At 45.4% G+C, this 25,012-nt stretch overlaps 1 protein-coding gene across 5 annotated transcripts in view; it reads right to left on the bottom strand.

Moving 5' to 3' along the window:
* Positions 1-21,883, bottom strand: part of LOC137421825 (ornithine decarboxylase-like) — a 61,199-nt gene extending 39,316 nt beyond the window's left edge. The window contains exon 1 of one of the 5 annotated variants that reach the window (XM_068108252.2): positions 21,699-21,883. The gene's annotated coding sequence lies outside the window, so the exon portion shown is untranslated. The remainder of the gene's footprint in view (positions 1-21,698) is intronic. The other 4 variants (XM_068108255.2, XM_078773260.1, XM_078773261.1 and 1 more) reach the window with 4 other exon arrangements.
* Positions 21,884-25,012: the final 3,129 nt, after the last annotated feature.

Here is a 25,012-nt window from a genome sequence, read left to right as displayed (position 1 = left end):
GTTGAAAACTTGACTTTGTGAAAATTATTAAATTATCATAATCTTAAAAGTTGGGAGTAAGGAGCATCTTTAAAAGCAGACAGGTTTTCCCACATCCACTTGAACCAACTATTGGACATCTTAATGAATTTGGAAGATTTTTATGGTTGTTAAATTTTATCTTATTTTCCCAAACGGGTAAAAAAATCATTCATTTATGTATTTGGAAAACAAGTCATCCAATTTTTACTGGCTTTTTGAGAAACTCTATATTTTATCCTGAGTTCAGGTTTAATTTCAAGATAATCCATTATTTTATTTATATAATATCTTCTGTTGATATTTCCCTGAAAATGACATTTGTGATAGCAAATAACATCAATCCCTGAAACGTCATCCTAATTTTATCAGTCTCTTCCGTTGTAAGGAAAGGTGTATTATCACCCTCATACTTAACGTTCATTTCTCTTATTAATCTTGTAAAGTAATTCATTTTTGGTGTAATTTTAAAATAGTTATGTTTCTTTTCATATTTTTTATCATCATTAATTAAAAGATAATCACAGAATAAACATTGTTTAATGGGCTTTTGACTCTGTGTTTAATCCCACTCTATCACAAGCCGGACAATTCTCTAATTTATCATATGGAGTATCGGGGAATTCAAGAGGCTCAACATCTGATATATCATTTAGATTCATCATATTTATATCGTAAAAGATTACTTAAACCAAAAATCATCTTCACTGTAAACGGTGCTTTCATAATAATCATCATCTATAAAACTACTTTCATAGCTATCGTTAGAACACAAACTCTCAGTATCATAACTGTCTTCTGTTCCAATAGAGATACTATGATCACTATCATAATTCCCAAAATCTTCACTTGAATAATGACTCATATTTAATTAATAGAAAAAACTTTACCATCTACAGACTTGGCATTTAATATGGAATATTTTTTTTGTGGGGGTGAACTTACTTTTCAAGATGCCTTAGAACCAAAAGTTCATTGGAATTATGTTGAAATTATTCTAGATTTTGTTAATGTGACCTTTAAAAGAAACAAAAACCACATTTGACATTTCAAAAAAAATAAATTTATCCTTGAAAGTGATGTAAACTGATATCAAACTCAATTCATGGACAGTACTGTTTTAAACTTCTGTACGTTTTCCAGAAGTATCTCTTTATTTTGCACATTAGCCAAAATTTTTTTTAACAAAAACAAAAGTTAAATTGCGACTGGGATTACGGAGTGTAAAATTACAGTTCAGTACTTCGTGTAACCCCCACGAGCATTCAGGAGAGCACGTACACGTTGAGGCATGCTGTTCACGAGATTTGCCAAGGTTTGGACAGGAATCGCTTGCCATGCAGTGACAATAGCCTGCTGCAATTCACGCACAGAGGTCGGCTGCTGGTCCAAGTGGTCGATTTGATGCGTTAATTCTGCCCACAACTTCTTTATCGGATTCATATCCGAGGACATGGCAGGGCACTCCATATGCTCTACACCACGGTCAGCAAGAAAGTGTTGGATCATGCGAGCACGATGAGGCCGTGCATTGTCATCCTGGAAGACAAAGTTTCCTTGAAAGGCTGCACGAGCAAATGGAATCAATGTTTCTTCCAGAATGGCCCTATACTTGAACTGGTTCAGGTTCCCATTCAGAACAACCAGGTCAGTTTTGCCCCCTGCATGAAAAGCAGCCCAAACGGTCACCCCACCACCTCCAGCTTGGACTCTTGGCACTATACAATCTTTGTTGTAGGCTTCATGCACTTGTCTGCACACTCGGACGCGGCCATCTTGACGATAGACCAGAAATCTAGACTCGTCACTGAAGATCACGTGATTCCAGTGTCCTGGCTGCCATTGACAGTGCTCTCTAGCCCACTGCAATCGGCGCTGGTGGTGTTGTCTGGTCAGGCGTGGCTTTCTCAGGGGACGCCTGGCACGATAGCCTGCTTGAACCAGTCGTTGGTTGACTAGCCTTCTGGATACAGTCACATTTGTCAGTTGCTGCCACTCAGCCCAAAGCCGATTAGCTGACTTGGTATGGCCATTGCGGACTAACCGGTGCAGCTGGCGATCATCCCTCCTTGTGATTCTGCGGGGACATCCTGGCCTCGGTATTGGAGTAGGGACACCCCTCTGAGCATTTCGTTTCAGGATCTTTGACACCTGACCTTGAGTGATGCCATACTGCCGAGCAATAGCACGCTCTTTCATGCTGTAATTTAGTAAAGCCACCACTCCATGACAAACAGCATTGTCGAGTTAACGGACCATCTCCCGAGGAAGCGGCAATAACTTTTGGAGATGTGCAGCAGTTGTTTTCCACTAATACAGAATGCAACAACCCTTGTATACCCGACTGTGAAGCCAATCGTCAAATGCACCTGTCCGTACATTTTGCCACGCCACCTGTGATATAATCCTGTTGTTGACTTCTTGCTGCGACAGACAATCAGTGACATGGTTCTTTTAACAAATAAATCACCAAAGCGTAAAAGAAACTCACCAGATTGATATACCAAGTTAAGAAAGTAAACCCAAGTCAAGAAAAAAAAAATATTCCATATTAAATGCCAAGTCTGTATATCCATATACTTTTTTTATTGACAGATTCAACGACTACATTTTTATGTTAAAGGTCATTTAAAAATGGTTCTTAACTACTACTGAACGAAATATCATTTCACCTGATATATTAACATCGTTCATTTCATCAAGATTTACATCTTTAGGGTTGTTAAAAAAATACAAATTTCTCTACCATTATTATTAATGGTTTATCTTCTCTTTCTAAAGCTTCATCTATAAGGGTTTTCTTTTCTAATACTTTTGCTTTTTCATTGCTTTTTCCAGCTTTAAATAGATTGCTAAAAGGAGAGGTGAAACTTTTGTTAGAGCTACTTTAATTGATGTTCTTCCAGATATATTAAAAGCCCTTCCACTGAAGGAAATTGAAGAACTCATATTATCACTCATAATTGGTTTTATCCAGTAGTTGTTATAATTATCTTTATTCAATTTTACATCCTTGACATATTTCTCAGTAGCTTTTACAAATGTAGAGATTGAGTGAAACTTGTCTTTTGTGTCTTGATGCATTGTATTTCTTAAGTAAAAACAATTAACCTCCTACAAAGAGACTACCTAAAATAAGTGTTTTTCAACGAGATTTCATCAATAAAATTTTATTTTAAGCGAAAAAGTATCTATAAATTACCACAAGATTTTCATCAAGAAAATTTTATTTTAAGCGAAAAAGTATCTATAAATTACAACGATATTTTCATCAAGAACATTTTATTTTAAGCGAAAAAGTATCGATAAATTACCACGAGATTTTCATCAAGAAAATTTTATTTTAAGCGAAAAAGTATCTATAAATTACCACGAGATTTTCATCAAGAAAATTTTATTTTAAGCGAAAAAGTATCTATAAATTACCATGAGATTTTCATCAAGAAAATTTTATTTTAAGCGAAAAAGTATCTATAAATTACCACGAGATTTTCATCAAGAAAATTTTATTTTAAGTGAAAATGTATCTATAAATTACCACGAGATTTTCATCAAGAAAATTTTATTTTAAGCGAAAAAGTATCTAAACATTACCACGAGATTTTCATCAAATTTTTAAATATATAAATATGGTGAATACAATGTATTGCGACGTTTGTAATCGTGAATATCATAAGCGTGCTTTGGCACGCCATCTAAACACAAAAAGGCATAGACGAAATGCTGGAGAACTGCCTCCAGAGTATAATGTTATACACTGTGATGTCTGCTCTAAGGATGTCTCAAAGGTCTGTTATAACAAACACCTTACAACAAAAAAGCATACACTAAATGTTGGAGAGCTGCCTCTGGCATCTAATGTTATGTACTGTGATGTCTGTAATAAGGTCATTAAAAAAGGAGGCTTGAAGACTCACCTTCAATCATGCAAACACAAGACTATGTTTGGATGCTTGATAGAAAAGAGTGATAATACATTTAAAGGACATATAAAAATAAAAACCTTTCGATTTGAAGACCCAGGACCATCTTCAATAGCCGAGGCAATTGATATGATTAAACCAAGTGTTGAAATTCTAATTAAAAACACATTAAGTGAAATGAATACTTTTAAGTTTTATATGGGAGTAAAAATGAATATGGTAAGAAAAGGTGATGAATAAACTCCCGAAATGAGAACAGAACCTCATTTTATCACATCATTCAAAGATTTCTTAGTTTGTCATGTTTATGATGAACTCCAAAGACAAGAACTGGATGTTGATAATACTGTGGTAGGTAGTGGATTTAACATCAGTAAAATCATTTTCCTGGATATACACATATTGAAATCAGACCCTCTTCATGCTTCTTCTTATATTGATTTACCAAAATAATTTAAACTTTAAAAGGTGGTTATTAATATTCAAAACAAAGATAATAAATGTTTTATATGGTCTGTTCTTGCACATTTACATCCTTCAAAAAAGTATTCTGACACTGTGGGTGCTGCAGGGTTCAAGTATCCACTTAGACATATATTATCGGTTGCAATCAACACCCACACACCACGACTGTTTTTCTTCTCTATATCTAATCTCTATAAAGGTGTGTATGTATGTGCCTGCCATATCTTTTTAGTTGTTGTTACATAGCCCTAGACTGTTCTCTTGAACAAGCCTGCGGCACGGAGACAGCCGATCGATATCTCAGGAGCGATCTAGAGATCTCCCACATCCAGGACGGTGTAGCCCTGCCTTCACAAAGTCAGGGCCACGACAGAGTTAGAGTTGGAGTTAGAGAGGGACAGAGAAAGAAAGAGAAGAGACAGAGACAAGAGGGAAAGGACCGGTCCATGGAATGGGTACCGATTGGCACTCTGACTGTGACTGCGCTGCCCTGACGAATCCGGGCATCAGTGAGGAATGGGGAAGATTTGGCCCCGCACTAGTGTTGAGGGGTAAAACCACCGCGAATCCCTGATAGTTGTCTTTTTTAAGTGGTGTTTGGGGTGACAGTTCAAACCAACCGTTTTTTTTTTCAATGTTAGCCCACCCCAAGGGAAGGGAATCAATTTGCTCCATGGACACGTTTCTGTCATGATGAGACCGCCAATTTGTTTCATAAAAAGATTTTGTAGATGAAGAATTTATAACTCAGCTGAGGATATTTACCTTGGCCCCACTACCAAAGTATGCAGTCTTACAAAGCTTGTCAAAGTAATATACGCATGTACTTTGGCCCGAAAGTCAAACCATAAGGTAAAACAAACGTATCCCAGCCAACAGGACCAGAATCACGGTGTAGTAAAATTGTCATCCAAGTTATAACCCCGGTGCTATGACAACTTCTGTCCATTACATGGCTATTATAAGAACTTGTCCGCTGAGAGCGGAGGGCAGTCCTGTGACATTTATCCTGTGGCATTCACGTGCATATTTAGAATGGTAAGGGGAATTACATTGCGTGTTGCTTGCTTGCTTGCTTGTATATCATACCAACACCTTCTCGTATGCCTGTAGTGTTATTGATACCATGATTACTGATCTCTTCCTAGATACTGTCTGAGATTGATTCAGATTAAACTCAGTTGGAGAACGCTGTCGTAGACTCTGATTTTTACAACACTTAACCTGAATCGTCTCCTGTCATCGTTCGGGATCAACATGATGCACAAGCTTCTGCAGCTACTCACCTTCGGGGGAGATCCTCAGGCGGCAGATGCGCCGAGTCAGCACACGCATTGTATTGGTTGAGCTTGCTGACAAGCTACTTACAAATGTATACCAACATCACGGAAGAGCAGAAGGCGGGCCGTTCTCAATTGCCACGTGACGAATACCATTCACGATTACATATTGCATTGTGCGACGTACGACAACGCAATAGCGGTGCTACGAAGTATCTACATCAAGCCTCGGAGTGTCGTTTATACTCGATACAAGCTTGCTACGCAGAGGCAGGATTCTTCGGAACCCCTCGACCATTTTGTTCAAGACCTTCGTCGCCTGGGCAAGGAATGCGCCCACGAGGTCCGAACGCACGAGCAGGTGTGTGATGATCTCTTGCGAGACGCGTTCATGTCTGGTCTTCACTCCCCGTCGATACGTCAATGATTGCTGGAGAAGCCGAACCTGACTCTACAAGAGGCTTATGACCTGGCTCTCGTACTCCATCAGGCCCAAACTCAATCGGAGGCGTATGGTTGCCCTTATGTCACGGCTGGTCTCACCGGGGAGAGACGCCTGGAGAACATCGCTTCCATGGAGCGCCCTGCTGATATCCCGTTGGAGTCAGAGCCGACGGAAGCCCTCGGAGCCGAAGGTACAAGTCTGGTGGCGACTGCCTCGGCCGGTGGTAATGCTAAGTGCTTCTTCTGCGGAAATTGGAACCATCCCCGATCTGCGTGCCCGGCACGACATGCGACATGCCACTCGTGTGCTCGGAAGGGACATTTTGCGAAGGTCTGCCACGCTTCACGAGGGCGGCGTCCCCGGCCAACGCTGGCCATAATCACTTCAACGCGCGAGCCTCGACCTGCACCTATAGAGGTCCCGACACTGCCCGGACCGCACGGCTTGGCCAGCGTCGTCGTCCCTGTATTGATTGAGGGACAGGCAGCGAACGCTCTTGTGGACATGGGATCGACTGAGAGCTAGGTTGATATGAGCCTTGTCCAACAGCATGGTTGGCCGATTCTGGGGACCTCGCACAGGATTTGGGACACGATTTCCTCCATCGGCATGGTCGTTTGGAAATGAAGTTCAATGGGGACTCTACCCTCTCCGTCTGTACTTTGGCGGGCATGGCTATTGAACTGCTGTCGCAATTCCCGAGCCTAACTCCTGATTGCGCACCGGTCGCGATCAAATCAGGGCGCCACTCGCGAGCCGACGCTCAATTTGTCACTGAAGAGACAAGCTGACTCCTAAAAGAGGGGACCATCGAACCGAGTCGATCACCCTGGCATGCCCAAGCATTGGTTGTCCAAACCGAGAACCATCGTAAGCGCATGGTGATCGATTACTCACAAACCATAAATAGATTTACGGAATTGTAAAATTCCGTAAATTGTAAATAGACGCCTAGCCACTTTCAGGTTTGGATGCGCTGGTTTGACAGGTCGCTCAATATGCAGTGTATAGCATGCTTGATTTGCGCAGCGCGTATCATCAGATTCCTATCTGTGTGGCTGACCGGATCTATACGGGATTTAAATCGGGCCAACAGCTGTATCAATTCACGCGATTACCCTTCGGCGTCACTAATGGAGTTACATGCTTTCAAAGGGCGATCGATGACATCATCACCAAGGAACGTTTGACGGACGTTTTTGTTTACCTTGATAATGTGACGATTTGTGGTCGTACTCAAGCTCACCATGACGCTAATTTGAAGCGTTGTCTACAGGTCGCGCTACAGTATAGTCTAACCTTCAACGAGGACAAATGCCGTTACTCGGCTAGAACGATTGATCTTTTGAGGTACACTGTGACCCAGGGGAAGATAACTCCGGACAAAGAGCGTCTGAGGCCCTTGCTAGACATGGTGGCACCGCATGACCGTGCGTCCTTGAAAAGAGCTCTCGGGTTGTTTGCACATTATTCTTGCTGGGTCCAAAATTACTCCGAGAAACTTCGTCCCCTCATTGATTGTAAAAGATTCCCTATGACTAAAGCCGCCAAGGTCACTTTCCAAAGGCTGAAGATGGACATCGCTGGTGGCGCGGTGACCCTCCGTCGATGACAATATCCCCTTTTTTTTGGAAAGTGCCCCGTCTGATCATGCGATCGCTGCTACTCTCTCGCAAGGGGGGAAACCTGTGGCTTTCTTCTCACATACTCTCTCCGCCGCTGAGAGGCACCATTCGTCTGTCGAGAAGGAAGCCTATGCTGTTGTGGAATCCATACGCCGATGGTGGCCATATTTGCTCGGCAAATCATTTGAAGTTATTATTGATCAGCAGAGCGTCACGTTCATGTACGACATGTGCCATGCGCAGCGCATTAAGAACGAGACGATTACTCGATGGCGCATAGAGTTGGCTGACTATAGCTTCAAGATCACATATCACCCAGGTCAGGAAAATCTAGTGGCGGATGCATTATCCAGGCCCGGGGTTTGTGCGGGTCTAACCACCTTTGAGGACCTTCGCGTCCTCCACGAGACGTTATGTCACCCCGGGGTGTCCCGCCTAGCTCATTATGTGCGTTGCTGCAATTTGCCCTATTCTGTGGAGGACGTTCGTCGTCTGTGCCGATCGTGCTGTGGGGGATACCCCCATAGAGGCTGGGTGATGTATAATTCACTGTCACAGGACCAATGGGACTATTGACGGAATGGGTGTGGCGTGCGCTCGGTTATTGGAGCCATGCCCCTTTAAGAGGATCGGGCAGAATTGTTTGGGGAAATAAAGAGAGGAGTTCCGGTCGGTTAGGAGGTCTTTGCTAAATAAAGGAGCCTTGAACAATTCAAGCAGTTTTTAGCCTTTCGTTGCCTGCAACTCCTACATTGGTGACCCCGTCTTACTCTTGGAGATTTCCGGAGCTTTTAATGAACATGGCGACAAGCGCAGTTTCGATCAAACTGCCGGAGTTTTGGGAAGGACAGGCTGCCATCTGGTTCGCACAAGCTGAGGCCCAATTCACCATTCGGAGCATTTCTGCTGACGACACTAAGTATTATTATGTCGTGTCCGCGCTCAGCGGCTCCACCGCGACCAGGGTGGTGAGCTTTCTCCAGGATCCTCCGGAAGGCGGCAAGTACAAGACGCTAAAGGCACTGCAGCTTGATACCTTCGAGCTCACTGAGGCGGAGCGCACCCGTCAGCTCCTTTCTCTACCCGGTCTGGGCGACTCCAAGCCATCAGAGCTGATGGACCACATATTGTCTTTCCTGGGCAGCCACCGGCCATGTTTCCTCTACAAAGATCTGTTCCTGCAGCAGCTGCCAGGACAGATATGGTCAGCCTTAGCCAACTCGCCTGTTAAGGATTTCCACGCCCTGGCCAGGGAAGCAGACAAGTTTTTCTCCGCCAGACAGCAATGCAGTGTGGCTGCATGGGACCCCAGCCCCATCGAGCCTACGCCGCTGGCGGGCACCGTTGCGGCCGCCACTACGACCCAGCGGCGGAAGCCCCCAGGCTTGTGCTTTTACCACGCAAGGTTTGGTCCCAAGGCCAAGGCATGCCGGCCACCCTGCAGCTTCAGGGAGTTGGGAAACGGGGTGGCCGGCGCTCGTTAACTGCCATGAGCGTTGGCCGTTCGGGCAGTTTGTTGTTCATTTCGGACACCGACTCTGGACGTCGTTTCCTCTGCGACACGGGTGCCTAGGTGAGCGTTCTGCCTGCATTCGCATTGGACCGGGAGGCCGGGAGCCATGGCCCCACCCTGCAAGCCACCAACGGAAGTGCAATTCAGACTTTTGGTAAACGAAACATGGCGCTGTGCATTGGCGGGCAGCGGTTCAGGTGGGATTTTGTCACGGCGAGAGTGTCCACCCCTTTGCTGGGCTGGGCCCTTAAGCAACCCACCTTTTTGGCCGAGGCCGTCAAGCACGGGGTGGAGCATCACATTCTGACCACCGGCCCGCCTGTCTATGCCCGGACTCGACGCCTCGACCCGGGGAAACTCGCTGTTGCTAAGGCGGAGTTCGACGCGTTGGAGCTTCTTGGCATTGTGCGACTGTCCGACAGCCCGTGGGCCTCGCCTCTCCACATTGCGCCGAAGCCGGGTGGTGGTTGGTGCCCGTGCAGGGATTACCGCCGCCTTAACGACGCCACTACACCCGACCGCTATCCAATCCTGCATATCCAGGATTTTTCTGCCCACTTGGCCAGTAAAGTTTTTTTTTCTAAGGTGGACCTCGTTCGTGGTTACTACCAGGTCCCCGTCCGGCCGCAGGACGTTCCTAAGACCGCGGTGATTACACCATACGGGCTTTTCAAATTCCTCCGCATGCCTTTCAGGCTCAAAAACGTGGCCCAGTCTTTCCAGCGCCTGATGGACAGCGTGTTATAGGACTTGCCGTTTCTGTTTGTCTACTTGTACGATATCCTCATCGCCAGCGCTTCCAGGATTGAGCACATGCTTCACCTCCGAGTGCCTCAGTCAGCACGGCCTTATCATTAACCCGGCCAAGTGCTTGTTCGGGGAGGCCTCAATTGACTTTCTTGGCCACCACATCACGAGGGAGGGGGCTGTTCCACTGCCGTCTAAAGTAGAGGCTGTGAAGGGTTTTCCGCGCCCTCTCACCGTCAGGGCCCTGCAGGAGTTTTTGGGCATGGTGAACTTTTACCATCGTTTCGTGCCCCGTGTGGCCCAGCTTATGCGGCCCCTTTATGAGGCCCTCAAGGGCAAGCCTACCAAATGCGCCATTGACTGGACCGAGGAGATGACCAAGGCTTTCACGGATACTAAACTGGCCCTCGCCAGTGCAACCATGCTGGCGCATCCGTCGCCCGATGCACCGATTGCTCTTACCACGGACGCTTTGGACTACGCCGTTGGCACCATGCACGAGCAGTGGGTCAATGGGGCCTGGCAGCCGCTCGCCTTTTTTAGCCGGCAGCTCTGCCCTAACAAACAAAGTACAGTACCTTGCATCGTGAGCTCATAGGCCTCTACCTAGCTGTCCGACACTTCCGTTACCTGTTGGAAGCCCACCCGTTTACGGCGTTTGTGGGCCACAAGCCTCTGGTTTTTGCCATGGCCAAGGTCTCGGAGCCGTGGTCTGCCCATCAACAACACCAGCTCTCCTTCGTTTCAGAGTTCACGACGGACATCCAACATGTTGCTGGGAAGGATAACACTGTCACTGATTGTCTCTCCCGGTCCATAGCTGGCGCGGTTCACCTTGGCATTGACTATGCCCGCATGGCAGCCAATCAGATCTCCGACCCGGATGTCCAGGCCTGCAGGGCGGCAGTCACGGGGCTTCGACTGTCTGATGTGCCGTTCAGGGACACGGGCACCACGCTACTGTGCGACGTTTCCTTGGGACAGCCCCGCCCCATTGTGCCCACCAGCTGGAGATGGCTGGTGTTCGATGCCGTCAATGGTCTTTCTCACCCTGGCAGGAAGGCGTCGCAAAAGTTGGTGGCAGCGAAGTTCGTTTGGCACGGGCTCAGGAAGGATGTGCGCGACTGGGCCAACACCTGCGTTGAGTGCCAACGCTCGAAGGTGAATCGCCATACCCAGGCTCCGTTGGCGCCATTCCCAGTGCCCGAGCGACGGTTTGACCATGTTAACGTGGACCTGGTGGGGCCCCTTCCCCCCTTGCGGGGATTCGCCCACCTCCTCACGATGGTCGATAGGACCACCAGGTGGCCAGAGGCCATCCCGCTTACATCTACGACGTCTGCCGATGTGGCCCGGGCATTCATTGGCACTTGGGTTGCCCTTTTTGGTGCCCCCTCAGATATCTCTTCAGACAGGAGGCCCCAGTTCACTTCAGAACTCTGGGGCGCTGTTGCCCAGGGGCTGGGGGTAAAGCTCCATCGCACCACTGCATATCATCCCCAGGCTAATGGATTGTGTGAGAGGTTTCATCGCTCTATGAAAGCTACTCTCAGGGCCAGCCTCCAGGATGACAGTTGGGCCGACAGACTCCCGTGGGTCATGTTGGGCCGCAGGACAACTCCTAAGGAAGACCTTCAGTCCTCATCCGCTGAGCTTGTCTATGGGCAGCCGCTGTGGATTCCCGGGGAGTTTATTCCTGATGCCACAAGCCCCTGGTCCGCTGCCCGGCAGCGGTCAGTTCTCCGGGAGAACGCCAGGGTGTTTGCACCGGTGCCCACATCTCAACACGGTTTGCCTCAGGCCCACGTCCCGCCGGATCTACGTTCAGCGGAGTATGTCTTTGTTCGCCATGACGCACACCGGGGGCCACTTCGGCCACCTTATGACGGGCCTTTCCGTGTTCTGGAGGCCGGGGACAAGTCCTTCGTGGTCGACATCGGCAGCAAACCGGACCATCTTTCGGTGGACCGCCGAAAGCCGGCTCACTTGGACCTAGCCCAGCGCCCCCCCGGTTGGCCCAACCCCCACGACGGGGCCGTCCCCCGTCGGGTAAGCCCCCGCCTGGCCCCCGCTTGGCCCCCAGGCAGGCGGGGGACCTGCCAAGCCCATAACAGTCCCTGCTCGGGTCATCAGGGATTGTTTTGGCCGGGTGGTTAAGGCCCCTCAACAGCTGACATTGCCAGTGCAAGTGAAATCTGGGGGGGGGGGGCGCATGTGGGGGATACCCCATAGAGGCTGGGTGGTGTATAATTCACTGTCACGGGACCAATGGGACTATTGACAGTATGGGTGTGGCGTGCGCCATCCTTCCCTTCCCTTTCTCCGAGCTATTCTGAAATCTCTGACACACCTTCAACAGCTCTCCCTACCTCTTCCACCTCTTCCACATCTTACCCTACCCCTCCTCCCCCCTGTTCTGTATCCGATGCTCCCCCTTCCTCTTCATTAACGGTATGGACCTCAAACATCCGGGGCCTTCGTTCAAACTCAACTGATCTCTCCATACAGGTTGCTTCTGACAATCCAGACTTGATCTGCTTAACAGAAACCTTCCTCCTTCATGATGTCTCTGATTCCTTGGTATCTCTCCCAGGTTACTCCCTCCTCCGGTATGATAGACCTGAGCCTCGTTCTGGAGGTGGGGTTGCTATCTTTATAAAAAACTCTCTTCCTCACTCGCCCTGCACTGCCCTCTCTCCACCCCACCCCCAGGAGTACCTCTGGCTACGGCTTTCTCTCCGCTCCCACATTTTGTTCATATGTGTGTTGTACCGTCCACCTAACAGTGATGTGTCCATTTACATTTCCCTGTCTGACAACATGGACCAACTTCTATCTACCCATCCCAACTCTCTCTTCCTCATATGTGGTGACTTCAATTGTCACCACGCCAGTTGGCTGGGTGTGGGTACCTCTCTCACCAGCCATGGCTCTTCAGCAAAGGACTTCTGCGACTCACTGGGATTGACACAATCTGTCAATTTCCCGACCCGGATCTCAGCCAATGGAGTTTCTTCTCTTCTAGACTTGGTTATGACAAACTTCCCTGCTAATGTCTGCTGCTCTTCTTCTGCTCCAATCGGCTCATCTGATCATGTGCTTGTCAAAGTGGACATCTCTCTGACCATTCTCAGAGAGCCTCCTCAGCATCGACGAGTCTGGCATTTCACTCAGGCCAACTGGCACGGTCTTCAAGCAGCCATCAATCATCTGGACTGGTCTCCCATCTCTACCGCCTCTGACATCAACTCATCCTGGGAATTCTTTCAAAGTAAATTGCTCTCTCTCATGCACAGATTTATACCATCTCGTCTTCAGTTGTCATACCCTTCCTCCCGTCCATGGTACACGGAATCTTGTGGTGAGGCTGTTGCCCTGAAACAACTTGCTTTCGTCTCCTGGAAAGCAAATCCAACGGAAGGAAATCTCATTTCCTTTCACAAAGCCCGAAACAAGTGTGTGTCCACCCTCAGGAGAGCCAGGAAACAATATCTCACCATTCTCAAGACCGAACTCTCTTATCTGTCTCCCTCTTCCAAATCCTGGTGGCGTCTGGTCAAATCTGTTTCTGGTGTTTGTTCCCCCTCCATCCCCTCCCTCACCTCAAACGGCTTAACGGCTGACTCCGCACGTGATAAAGCTGAATGCCTCAACTCTGTGTTTGCCTCTAAATCTTGTGTCCCAAACCCATCCCTCTCTGTACCCACCGTACCCAGTCGTACCCAGCTGCTCCTGGACTCTGTGTCCTTTCCTCCTGACAAGGTGGAAAAGTTTCTGTCAACCCTCGACTCTGATTCTGCAACTGGTCCTGACGGCATCAGCCCACGGGTCCTAAAATCATGTTCTTCTGCTCTTTCACTCCCTCTTTCTGTTCTCTTCACCCTCTCTTTTGCTCAAGGTCATCTGCCATCTGCTTGGAAATCAGCCAACATCACCGCTTTGCACAAAAAAGGTGCAAAAACAGATCCCAGCAACTACAGACCAATCAGCCTTCTCCCAATTATCAGCAAAGTCATGGAATCCATCATTGCTTCAGATATTAAATCTTTCCTCTTCTCCAATGGCTTGATCTCTGATCATCAATTTGGTTTCAGACCTGGTCACTCTACTCTGGACATGCTGCTTCTGCTTTCTCAACAATGGATGGAGGTCCTCAACACCAAACAGGAAATTAGAGCTGTCTCCCTTGACATTTCACGTGCCTTCGATACGGTCTGGCACCCTGCTCTGCTCTCCAAACTCTCCTCCTTTGGTATCCATGGAAATGTCCACGCATGGCTGGCGGACTTCCTCTCTGGTCGTAGTCAACGTGTGGCCCTGAATGGGTTTCTCTCATCTCCTCTTCCTGTTCAGGCTGGAGTTCCCCAAGGTAGTGTTCTGGGCCCTGTGCTTTTTCTGGTCTTCATCAATGATCTCTCTGACTCTCTTGAAAATCCTCTCTATCTCTTTGCTGACGACTCTACTCTCTGTCGCTCCATTCCTCATCCCTCAGATCGGCAGTCTGCAGCCTCCTCACTCTCTGCAGACCTGGACAAAATCACAGACTGGTCAAACAAGTGGAACATGTCTTTCAATCCTGACAAATCTCACACTCTTAAAATGTCTCTCCGAAAGGACCGACTGGACAACCCTCCCATCTACTTTCTCAACAATCCTCTCCAAGAAGTTCTGTCGCTCAAGCTTTTGGGTCTCACTATCTGCCATGATCTTTCTTGGGAAAACCACATTTCCAAGCTGGCCTCCAAAGCCAGTCGCCGACTGGGCATCCTCCGTCGTGCGAAGTCCTTCCTTGGCACACCTGAGCTCCTCACCACATACAAGGCTTTCATCCGCAGCTCAATGGAATACTGTTCCCCCCTCTGGGCTGGTGCTCCTGCCTCACACCTTGCTCGGCTTCACGCTGTTGAGGCCAAAGCTTTCAGAATCATTGGAATCTCCTGCGATGTAGTCAACGCCGAGGGCCTTTCACTCACTCACCGCAGGCAGGTTGGTGGTCTTTCTGTCTTCTACCGACTCCTCTCCGGCCTTGCTCCCCCAGCTCTCTCTGTGCTCTGTCCCCCCAATATTCCTTCAGGTCGCACAAGATCTGCCTGCAACCCTCTTATGGTTAAACTGCCAAAGTCTAGCCTCTCTGCTCGCCTTCACTCTTTCATTCCCCTTTTCTCCCGCCTCTGGAACAAACTCCCCCACTCCCTTCAATCCCACTCCTCCCTCCAGGTCTTTAAAACAGCTGTTCACCACCATCGCTTATCGTCCCCCATCGAAAACCTTGATCTTTTCTACCCCCGGTAATTCACCCCAGAGTCCTTGCAGTGTTCATATGTTTTAATCCTCTCCCACCTCCCCCCAAGTCCTCCCGATGTCCCTGCTCTCAAATGTTGTGTTTGTGTCCTTCCCCCTCTTCCCCCTCTCTTTTGTGTCCTTCCCCCTCTCTCCCCATCTTGTCTGCCGCTCCCCTTGTTTTTTGTGTTTTGTGTGTCGGTTTGTCTTTTTGTGTGATTAATGTTAGCTCTTTTACGAGCCTCGATCTTGTATACAAAAAAAAAAAAAAAAAAAAAAAAAAGCTTGGATCAATCGGATTGAAATTAATTATTTTTCAGATGAAAATTGATATTAGAAGTTTGACCTTGAGTTGACCTTTGACCATTTGACCTCAAAAAATATTGCTTTCCCAATTCAGTGATGCACTATGCAATTGATGTTTAATTACAAGTTAATAGGATGAAAATGGACAATTTTTCAGATGAAAATGAATGATTTTAGAAGTTTGACCTTGAGGTGACATTTTGACCTCATAATAGTTGCTTTCCAATTGAGTGATACACTATGTTATTGCTGTTTTATTTTCAAGTTATTAGGATGAAAAGTGATGATTTTTGAGATGATCACATGATCCTATTACAAAAGGGAATATAATATCCATATGATTATATGGACTTGTTTGAGAGGTTTGAAGAGACACAACTCCCCTCTAAAGAAGACTTCTACAACAAGTTGAATGAAACTCATATAACTGATAAAGATTATACTCAAGCACAAAATGTTTGGAAGAAGTTTAATATAAAGAATCTTGGTGAATATCATGATTTATATCTTCAGACTGATGTGCTCTTATTGGCTGATGTGTTTGAGGCTTTCAGAGAAGTTTGTCATTACAAGGATTCATATGGACTAGACCCTGCTCATTATTATACAGCCCCAGGGTTGGCTTGGAGTGCGATGTTAAAAATGACAAAACAGAATTTGGATTTTATCGGTGATGTAGATATGCTTTTGATGATAGAGAAGGCTAAAAGAGGAGGAATATCTCAAGTATGTTCAAAGAGAACAACAAATATCTTCCTGGTTATGATGCAACAAAAGATAGTTCTTACTTGATGTATTATTATGCTAACAATTTGTATGGATGGGCTATGTTTCAGGCTTCACCTCATGGAAAACTTATATGGGTAAAATAAATGAATTATGAAAAGGTTCTACAAGATATTGTTATATCAAGTCAAAGTGAATTGGGTAAATCAAAAGTAGGATATTATTTGGAGGTTAATTTAAAATATCCAAAAGAACTACATAACAAACATAAAGACTTGCCATATGCTCCTGATAAGATGAAACCAAGGAATAAATGGTTTGGTGATTATGAACAATCATTTTCTACTAAAGGAAAGCCTACAGAGAAACTAATTACTACATTATATGATGAATAATATTGTTGCGGATATGAGGATTGTATTTTTTTTTTATTGTGTTGTATTGTGGTAAATTGCTGTGTAACATTGTTTGATTCTGGCCCCTCCTGCCTCCAGTGTTGTGTAAAGGTCAAAGGGCGTCCCGGTAGTTAATTCCATAAAGCATCCATTGAAGGACACTATAATACCCTTGTTCAGTAGTTTATATCCTTATTATGTGTTTTAGGGTAAGGCCTTGTCTTCCATTAGAATGACACTCCATTGCACCAAGTGAAAAAGATAGATTCCCTTCATCCTCCATTCCCATTCCCAAAACCTCCATTTCCCCTTTCGTCAATTGCCATTCGCATTGCCAACTACAATTGCCGCCATTGAACATGTGCTTGGGTTGGGAAAGAAAGGCGTGCCCGCCCGTCGTCATCAAGGGCGGAGCCAGAGGGTCGCGCGACCAACCATGGCCGAGGTGAGCACACCAATGGGCGTGTCCTGAAGGCCGGCGGCTTAATCGCCGGAGGCGTTATAAAAGCGCGCGCGCAAGGTCCTACGAGAGAGAGAGGAGGGAGATCATCCAGCAGCGATTCTTGTCCAAGAGAAGAGATCATCCAGCAGCGATTCTTGTTCAAAGGAGATCATCCAGGGAAGCACAAAGCCTGCTATTCGTCGCCTTGCTCGCCAGCAGCAGCGTCCACAGCAGCAACAACACTCAACAGCAGCAACAATACTCAACAGCCGCTTGGGGCCTGGACGGCGGTTTTGAGCAGGGCCGCGAAGGAACGGCGGCTGCCCAACGCGCCGATCGTGCTGCCGGACCCTTTGGACCTCCCTCTCCTTCCAGCCAATCCACTCTGCAATTCCCCGTGTGAGTCCGTTTCTGTTTGTTCTGTCCTGGGTAGTTAATTAAGTTTTTATAAGCTAGTAATTTTCACTGTGTCACCTGCTTTTTCATGTCCCCTGTAAATAACCGTGACTGCTCCTTTTTGCTTGTGTGTGTAAATAATAAATCCCGTTACTCTTCTGTACGTCTTCTTCTTCCTCTTTACATTCGGTCGCTTTAGAGTTTTCCCTCATTGAATATCTGTGGCGCGATACGGCCAACGTTCGAGTGAATTGGGTGAATCGGGGAAACTGTTAGGTCGCGGGGCCTCCACTCGGCAAACATACCATCCTTAACCGCGGACCGTAACAATATTATGCTCTACATCAAAGGAATTTGAGACAATATTTAGCTGCTGGTTTGAGAGTACAGAAGATTCATAGTTTTAAAGTTTAAACAAAGTCATTTGGTGAAAGCATTTATTGACTTTCATACAAACAGAAGAACAGAGGCAAAGACAGATTTTGAGTAGGACTTTTATAAATTGATGAACAATGCTGTGTTTGGAAAGACAATGGAAAATGTTAGTAACAGACAAAATATAATACTTGCTACATCTTGGAAACAAGCATCTAAATTAATTAATAAACCCAGTTTTCAAAGAGTAGAGGTGTTTTCAGAGAACTTTTGTGCTATTCATATGATTTAAGAGAGTATTGAAATGGATAAACCTATTTATATTGGAACATCAGTTCTTGACTTGTCAAAATTATTAATGTATGACTACAACTACAAAAACTTAAAGAGGAGATATGTGGATGATATTAATTTACTTTATATGGATACAGACAGTTTTATTTTAAAAATCAATACGGAAGATATTTATAAGGATATGTCTCAGGATGTTAATACTTATGATACAAGCAATTATAACCAAAACAACAAGTTGTTTTCTACAAGGAATAAAAAGGTTATTGGAAAGTTTAAAGATGAATTGGGTGGAAAACTTATGAGTGAATTTGTGAGATTGAGAGCGAAGGATTATGCGTGTAAATATATTGATGGAGATGTTAAAAAGAGTGATAGAAAGTTGAAGGGAATAAAGAAGAATGTATTTCAGGAGACGATAAATTTTGAGCATGATTATGATTGTTTGATGTTGAGAAGGGAAGAGTATAGAAGGATGAATACAATAAGAAGTTATAAACATCAATTATAGTATACGGAGGAGATAAATAAAAAGGCATTAGGGGCTTTTGATGATAAGAGATTTATTTTAGATAATGGAATTGATAGCATCCCTTATGGATATAAGTGATAAGAATTAAGTGATAAGAGAAGTATACAGTAAATGTTAAGATAAACTTGAGAGTTAAGATAAACATCAGTGATAACTTCTTCTTTTTTTTTTTAAAGGGCTACCACCGCATTTTTTTACTGATATATAAATGATAGAACCAAGCAATAACCAAACCAAAGAGTGGATAAAAACGCAGCCTTGGTATTTAAAAGGAAAGCATAACGAATGTGAAAAATATAAAATAAGTCTTATTGAAGAAATAACCAAAAGAAAAGTAAATAAAACAAACAAGCGAATAAATTTAAGTACAAATAAGGTAGAGGTTCCTCCCAGAGGAGTCAACATCCTTGAATGGACAGAAAATTTTGATGGTTGTCAAGAAATCAATGGGAACATAATTTACTACAATCTTAAAATGTTATGTGGCTCAGGATTTGCTCAAACAAGAACATTAGGAGAGGTCTATCATTTCATCTCTGCTCAACAAAGATACTTGTACCAAGAACCAAGTTCCAACATATTGTTTGTTAATATACTTGATGTTGGTGTGTGTTATAAGAAAATTAAATTATTCTCTAAAATAAAACATAAACAAATATTCATTGGTCCACTTAGTGAGTATCATCAAATGCAGTCCCCCTCCCCAATTCCCCCTTCCCCAATTCCCCCTTCCCCAATTTCTCCCTTCCACCATGAGTAGTAGGAAAAATGGGGTGTCTTGAATGCGCCAACTAACAGCAAACAAACGTAGTGTGAGAATGAGCATCAGCGAATGTCTGTTGAACATCTTGAAATTTTGAAGATAAAATCTAATTGAAAATCCAGTGAGTCAATAAATTATCCTTTATTTGTCATTTTCTCAATTGACTTCAATGTTGAATTTTTTGTGCTTCAGAACAAGTCACACACAGGGTAATAACCTCTCATATGGCGAGGGTAACTGGTACGACACTCGGTAGGAGAGCATACCTCCGGTAGGCTGAACAGTTTACATTTTGTATTCCACCGATAGGCCGGATCTGGATTCTGACCTGAACCAAAATGTAATTGGCTTCTTCTTGTCACCTAACCAACTCATCCACCTAGTTTTGTCATAATCCGTGCACAACTTTTTGAAATTTCCGGATCTTCATCAAAATATAAACATTTGGTCCTTGTTATACACCCAACCTCTCCACCAAATTTCGTCAGAATTCGTGCACAACTTTTTGAGATATCCTGTTCACAACCAGACAGACAGACAAACAGATGGGTGAAAACAACCGCAGCGGTAACTAGTATGCCACTTGCAGAGCGAATTACTTCGCCTCTAGCGCGTTCACATTCTGAACAACAATACCATAAACGAAGGTTACTATTATGGCCCATATACCTGTATCACGTTACTATAATGGCCCATATACCTGTATCATCCATGCATCCTATTATGTCACATAGTTTCTTGGCATAGGTTATGTCCGTCGTAAATTCAATTCTTCCCTCACATCGGATCATACATCTGATATATGAAGTTTCAGATTTTTCGGATAAAGATTTCAATTCCACCAATTATGGCTGAAATACTACCGATTACATCATCATTATCATCCTATATAACCCCCATGAGGAGTTGATGACATATGCCAAGTTTAAATTTTTCATTTGAGTGGTTTTGGAGAAAATTATATCCTTTTTTTCCCCTTTAATCCAATGGCTGCCATACCATGTGACCTATGATGTCAGAGTTTGCAATCAAATATTCTCCTTGGGGAGTTCTTTCCATGTTTAAAGTTTCACATTGACAGGCAAGCAGTGCCAGAGAAAACTGTGTTCAAAGCGAAAATATTTAGATGTGGTCACACACACACGCACACACACATACAAATATACACACACAGTCACCCACCCACACACAAAGTCACACACACACACACAGTCACACACACACAGTCACCCACCCACACACAAAGTCACACATACACAGTCACACACACACAGAGTCACACACACACACACACACAGTCACCTGCACACACACACACACACACACACACACACACACACACACACACACACAGTTATGCACACACACACAGTCACACACACACACACACACACACACACACACACACACACACAGTCACCCACCCACACACAAAGTCACACACACACACAGTCACACACACACAGAGTCACACACACACACAGAGTCACACACACACACACACACAGTCACCTGCACACACACACACACACACACACACACACACACACAGTCACCTGCACACACACACACACACACACACACAGTCACCTGCACACACACACACACACACACACAGTCACACACACAGTCACACACACACACAAAGTCACACACACACCCAGTCACACACACACACAGTCACACACACAGTCTCCCCCCCACACACAGTCACACACACAGTCACACACACACACACACAAAGTCACACACGCACACACACAGTCACACACACAGAGACACACACACACAAAGTCACACACACACACACACAGTCACACACACACACAGTCTCACACACACACACACACAGTCACACACACACACAGTCTCCCACACACACACAGTCACACACACACAGTCACACACACATACACACACACAGTCACACACACACAGTCACCCACCCACACACAAAGTCACACACACACAGTCACACACACACAGAGTCACACACACACACACACAGTCACCTGCACACACACACACACACACACACACACACACACACACACACATAGTTATGCACACACACACACACACACAAAGTCACACGCACACACACACAGTCACACACACACAAACGCCTCTCTTATAGTATAGATAGTATAATAGTTTAGATAGAGTTGGTCCATACCGTGTTTTAAGGAGTCCTGTGAAATGTGAGGATCAACTCGAGTGCCCAATCTTTGTGTCTCATTTACCTCCGAATGGGTGGGATCATGCTCATGTTTAATACATTATGCTAATCACAGCGTTGGCCCAGAAAATGGCAGCGCCCCGTACCTGTAATGGTGAAAACTACAAAAACTCCACGAAGGCAAAGGCCAAAGATTCAATGACCCCATGGGATCCTCGGAATCTACCTGTCGCTGTCAGTTGAGAATATTGATATTTTAAAAATATTAACTGACTACGTCGAGCTAAATCATCAGTGCCAGATGGGCTTCTATGTCTATGCATTACTAGTGGGGTATGCTCACACATTGTGTAAGCAAAAACAAACCGTGCTTCATACATTGGTACATAAAAAATAAGACCTTTATGATTATCTGCAAGCATCACCGACCTGCTGCTAGATATCAATTTAGCTTTATTACCCTGTGCTCGGGAAGCGAAAATCAAGGTTAGGCATTCGGGTATGTACGTGTGCCGTACGTGTGCCGTACGTGCGTGTCTGCATTTTAAAAATTCATTTTCTCGGCAACTGTTGGTCCGATTGACATGAAATTTTACCGTAGGAGCGCCTCTGCCTGTACATTTTTTTTGCTGATAATTATGACGTCATAGGTCACGTGGTACGGACGCCATCTTGGAAAAACGTTACACCTCTATATCTCCCAAACTGCTCATAGTAAATTTCAAATCCCTGCCACCTTTACTCCAACATCAGACTTGGCCAGCTAGTTCATGGGAGACAGGCTAAACCATTATTTATCACAAAGACAATAGAAGATATCCAAAATAAAATTTGAGAGGTGCCCTTTTACTAGAGCTCATACAGTCAGTGTTCTTCGATGTGGCACTCATTCTCGCTGCCAAAACTTTGTGTGTATTTTAAGGAGTAGCTATGCAGCACCCTATCTTTAGAGTTGCCCTCTGTAACAAGGTTTGAGGAATGTGTTCGTTTATTCAAACACTTCATCAAAGCAACAAGTTGCCATTATCATCCTGCTAAAGAGGCATGTGAATAGGGGGATAACAGAATAAAATAGACTAGTTATTTTATCTATATTATAATAGGTGAAGGTGATTCTGTCCGTCTGTCCGGGGGTGTGGCTTACTCCGTTTGCAGAGCAGCTCCACCCATAGCTCCACCCATTCTTGGAGAGGCTTCATGTAAACAAATATCCACCATTTTATTACCTCGAATGGCTTTGAGGCCTGTTAGTTAGGCCCATGCTGTCTTTCTCTCTCACACAGGTTTATTTCAATTCTAATTCGATATATCATTTCATTTTTCACAGTCGCTAACATAGTGTTAGACTCGGTTGAAAAAAAAACGGGAAAAGAATCGCAAGAAAGTTTCCGTTTATAGAACGAAATGAATTCTCAAAGGCCTGTAAACTAAAGCCCATTCATTGAGTCACCCTCACGATTTTATCTCGAATTCACCATCTGATTTAATTTTTATCGATGGTTTTAGACTCGGTGTCAGAAATAATTGAGAACATTCACACACACACGGGAAATTGCCGAGATATATTTATAAAAATCGCGCCACGATGATACACGAAAATACACCGCCTAAAATAACATTCGGGGAAAATGTCGACATATATTAAAAATTCGCTTTTTCTTTTCCGTTACGATATATTACTTTTACCTTTTATGAGAGTCGCCACAAAAACGACATATATATTGTTACAGACACGACTTTGATGTTAAGGTGGGCCGAGCGGAATGGCCGTCGTGTCCGCACAAATTACCCGACTATACTCGACGTTGACGAAGTCGCGCTACGCTGGCTCAATAAGGAAAAAGAAGACACCCGGCTGGCTTACAATGACATACGACACCAATGTTTCAATTCTCAAGACCTCCGGAGAAGATTATATTCGTACGGAAAGGTTAGATTACAGGGACGAGAGGTACATCATAGAAAGACAGGCACTTAGACACACTCTTATATTAACCCTAGACAGACGACAGATAAACGGGACAACGGCTGACTCACACGGGGATTGATTGCAGGGAAAGGCAGGTATCGGTGGCTCCAGGTGCACCTGGGCTCGGGGCAGGATCAACACGGTTCGGTCCAGAGATGCGGGGAGGTCTCGTCGCAGCGCTCAGAGGTGACGTTCTTTCTCAGGCGGGTCTTTCTCAGGCCTCTCCAAACTCAGGCGCATCTGTTTCAGCGCTCGCAGGTCCGTCTTTCTCTCCAGCTGGGGGCGCATCTTACGTCACGTCCGCTACGTGGCTGCGTATATCCGGCGGGGAGTGACACGCCCTCGGCTCGCTAGCGCCGCCCCAGATGGAATCGGTCCGCCCTTCTGATTGGGTGCGGGGGGTTACCAGGCTCCGCCCTTGAGGAGGAGCTGACAGCCAGCCCCTCCGTGGTAACCCCGTGGAGCGCGTGGTCAATGGCGCTAATCGAGCCGGTGTGAGGACGCATCCTCCCCCGCTCCGCCGCCATCTCCTCTGTTGTTGTTGTAATTGTTGGTTGGGGAAGAAGATGGAAGGAGGTATGGGAAAGGTCCTAAACTCACTACTGATGCCATATAATCACATTCTGGTGCAACGAAGAGTCATAATTAATGGAGACGAGGCCTTAACTGACATAGAATAAGAATAACTAGGAAGATGTCCGAGAGTTGTCTACGTGTGGTGCGGTGGACCTGGGCACGACATTTAATGGGGGAATAAGGGGAAGGTCGGCTCTACTGATTGTTATTTACATGCAATGGGACTAGGGAATGGGGGATTGGGGAAAGTTGGGGAGTATTGGAGAAAATAGGGGAATATTTACAAGCGGATATGGAGGCCAAATTCCATATTCGCAACATTGCACCCTTCTCTACCCTCGGGGCGTCCCGACCCGATAAATTTTTACCTACTTTAGTGTGGCACGCAATGTAGTTCCCTCTACTATTAACTCTACCCTGAGTGCGACAGTTTTACAGATATTCACAAATGAGTAAATATGTCCCCCTGCGACGTTGCACCCTTCTCCTCTCAGAAACACACCCACAGGATAACCGAATCCGGAAAGAATTCTCAAACTAAACATACAGCCGGTAGGGAGCATTATTTACAAGATTACGCTGATATCTACACTACGATCCAGGACCTGTTTTTGGAGGAACACATGCAGATGTTATACATAGAGAGAGCGCGCTTGCCAGCATCGATACACCAACCCACGAGTGCTCTGTGGCCGACGGCCTTTAATAACGTGCAGAGCACCCTTCCCGAGCATCAAAAGCACCACCCCACCACCAATCGGTGCAG

Source organism: Myxine glutinosa, chromosome 2, assembly GCF_964187855.1.
Source record: "Myxine glutinosa chromosome 2, kmMyxGlut1.1, whole genome shotgun sequence".
NCBI lineage: Eukaryota > Metazoa > Chordata > Myxini > Myxiniformes > Myxinidae > Myxine > Myxine glutinosa.
Note: the sequence above shows the minus strand (reverse complement) of the source record. Positions and strands in the feature narration are given on the sequence as shown.